Here is a 3,330-nt window from a genome sequence, read left to right on the forward strand (position 1 = left end):
CAATCCAAATATGGTTCCTTTTCCTCAATCTTAAATCCAAAGGAGCGTTGTTGTCAGTTGCTGTTCCTCTGTTATTTCTGAAATTACAGCCGTTGTTACAGTATAAAAAAGTTACTGACGGATACACATGACAGAAATGCCAGGTACCTCAGTCCCTTCTCGACTTCGGTTCACATTTACCTATCCCCACAATTACTGTCATTTTTGAAATATTCTCAGCTCCGTGTTAAATTGCTATCTAATTACGCATCACTGCAGCGACTGTGTAGCTGAACACATCTCACTTTTAAGTTCTAAAAGTATCTCCACTCAGTCAGGCTCACAGTCAGAGCATCTTCTTGGCCCCTCCAGCTCCTGTGTGTCCGGGAATTTTTTGAATATCTATTTCTCAAACCGTGGTCATAGTGACAATATCGTCCGAGTCAGTGGCATGGAAGGTCCTTGGTTACTTGGGCAAGGTGAAGAATCAGTACTACATTAAAACATCATTTTTCCTTCTCCTCACTCCCGAATCCAGGCAAATGGCTAGCTCTCTAGTTTCTAACGCACACTTCTATAGAAAAGGAAGTGGCCATGTTGAAGCGGGAGGGTGAATCTTGAGCATTTGGCTAAATATAATGACAATGTAAATGTTTTGTATTTGGGGGTCAAGGTTCTTTGCATATGTAGACACCAATTAAGCTGTAGATTTTTAGTGGTCAAATGATTAGAATCACACTTAATATATAATGATTGATGTCTAATTTGGCATGACTTTCACAGGACATTGATTTTTTTCCTGTATGTACTTAGTGATTGGAGTTTGAGTCTTAGAAACTATTATAACTGATTGGATAATTCCAGGTAGGAAATTTAGGAAGGGATTCAGAAAGCATATCAGGTTTGATTCTTTACATTGGAACCTTAATCAACTAGAGCACACATTGAGTCATCCCTTAGTGTCCTCTGTTTATTTCCAGGGACTTCTGGACCCAATTATTTACATTGAGAGTTTTAATTGACTAGAGCACACAGTGAGCCATCCCTCAGTGTCCCCTGGTTATTTTCGGGGGCTTCATGACTCCTTGATTCTTTACATTGAGAGTCTCAGTTGACTACAGCACAGAGTGAGCTATTCCTAAGTGTCCCCTGATTATTTCCAGGGCTTCATGACTCCATTTTGTGACTTTTTATATGTTTTAATATATTTGTAAGACAATACTGGAGAATTCCAATGGCTTAATTTATATTCACAGTATCTCCTGAGATCATCACCTGTTCCCATTTATCAGCATTGGTAAGGAAAAGTGGTACATTTTTATTTTTCTTTAATGGAGAAGCAGCTGCTTGAACAGATGTTTCATAAATGTAGAAGCTGTGCTGAACTAGTGAAGGATACCTGGGAGCTCGCTGCATGTACAATGGCTAATGCAAACACTTTGCTTTCTTGACCATTACACTTTTCAGAACCAAGAAATTTCAATTACTTAGCTCTCCAGATAAATAATCAATATATATATATACCAATGGGTTACAAAGGCACGTCTATTTTTATTCGTATGTTTTTTTTCTTGAGAAAAATGTTTCAAGAGAGGAAGGCGACAATTTGTTGTGTTTCTATAGACTAAATTAGTATATAACCACAACTGTTAGGTAGATAATGGTCCAAGGACTTTGAGGAGCCCACAACTGGAAGTAGTTAAGATTCAAACTCAGTTCTTGTTGACTTCTAAACACATTTGTCTCAAGTCCATTTTTTTTTTTTGCTGTCAATAAGAAATTTACTTATTTTAAAAAAATCCAAATGCTGGCATTGTCCAGAAAATTTTAACAGGTTTATTTATAATTGTTATAAAGTTGAACTGTTGAAATGTGTTCACGGAAACATTTTGCTTGCATTAATGCTTTACATCTTGCATTTATATTGAAAATTCACACACAAACGAACGTGGAGAAACTGCCAATACCTGATTCTGTCCCCTATGTTTCCACTCGCAATCATATACTTAGGTACCTTTGACCCCATGGAAAAAATATCTAACATTCAGAACTACTGATAACAGGAAGAAGAGGAAAAAAACTTTTTTTTGAGAATGAAATGTTTCCCCTCATAGTAGACTCTTAAGCACGTTCTCCGCGTATGTAGCGTGCTACCTGGATGTCTTTTGGCATAATTGTTACACGTTTGGCATGGATAGCACAAAGGTTGGTACCTTCAAAAGGCCAACCAGATAGGCCTCACTTGCCTCCTGCAAAGCACCGATAGCCGCACTCTGGAAGCGCAGATCTGTTTTAAAGTCCTGAGCCATTTCTCGCACAGACGCTGAAAGGGGAGCTTGCTAATCAGAAGCTCAGTGGATTTCTCAGAGTGCTACAGTACCAGGCCTGTAACGATGAGGTTTCTTCACCCCTCCAGTAGAGGGCGCACTCTTGCGAGCGGCTTTTGTAGCCAGTTGTTTGCTGGGTGCTTTACCAACAGTGGATTTGCTGGCAGTCTTTGTATGAGCCATGGTATGAGCACCTCCTTACTTACCCCCCTTCTCCTTCGGCTGGAGCTCAGCAAGCAAGAGGCGGCGCTGGCGTTAGAGAGCGGCGGCGGCGAACACAAGCTCAAGTCCACTTTCTTTTTTAGCAGACATATTTCCACACAAGCTTCATGGTGAAAAATGTAAGATTTTTTTTTTCATGATTCTATGAAGCCATGTCATCCGAGACTCTCAGAAACATAGCCACACTAACCTTATGGTATTTGATACTGATTAGGAAAAGAAAGCCCTGGGGCTCAATCAGGTTAATAGAGATAAAGAGGATTTCAGATGTCATGTCTCCTTGGAAAAGCAATGTCCAGTGGGTTTGAGTCATTTTTTTGTGAAGGTAAAACAAACAAACAAGCAAATAAACAACAACAACAACAAAATCCCCACAGTGTGCTTGTGCACACGACCAGGCAGTGACAGTGGTTTCTGTTGTATACTAGGGTGACTTTTTGTCCTGGTTTTGAATCAATCCCCATTTCTAGAAACACCCCTCTCTTCAGAAGGAGTTAATCTTGTGAAGGCCACTCATTGCTTTTTCTTTATGCATCTTTCTAGTCCTTGCATATGAGAAGCCGCAGCTCTACAGGGACGTAGGAGATTATAGAACGTGTTTTACAATTACATTTCAGACGCAGCGGTGTGCTGCTCCCAGCCAGCGTCACACAAAAACACTTGCTTTTTCAAGCAGTGGCGAGTGCTTTATCTTTTGAGAAAGGAAGGTTTTATTGATGTTTCATTTTTGGTCTCTTGGAATTAATTAGGAAAGAAACAAAACACGATTTTCACTTGTTCTCCTGAACGAGCACACTCTTTC

The 3,330-nt window shown here is 39.9% G+C and overlaps 1 pseudogene; it reads right to left on the reverse strand.

The window, feature by feature from the left end:
* Positions 1-2,100: 2,100 nt before the first annotated feature.
* Positions 2,101-2,574, reverse strand: LOC116905598 (annotated as a pseudogene).
* Positions 2,575-3,330: the final 756 nt, after the last annotated feature.

Source organism: Rattus rattus, chromosome 7 (genome assembly GCF_011064425.1).
Source record: "Rattus rattus isolate New Zealand chromosome 7, Rrattus_CSIRO_v1, whole genome shotgun sequence".
NCBI lineage: Eukaryota > Metazoa > Chordata > Mammalia > Rodentia > Muridae > Rattus > Rattus rattus.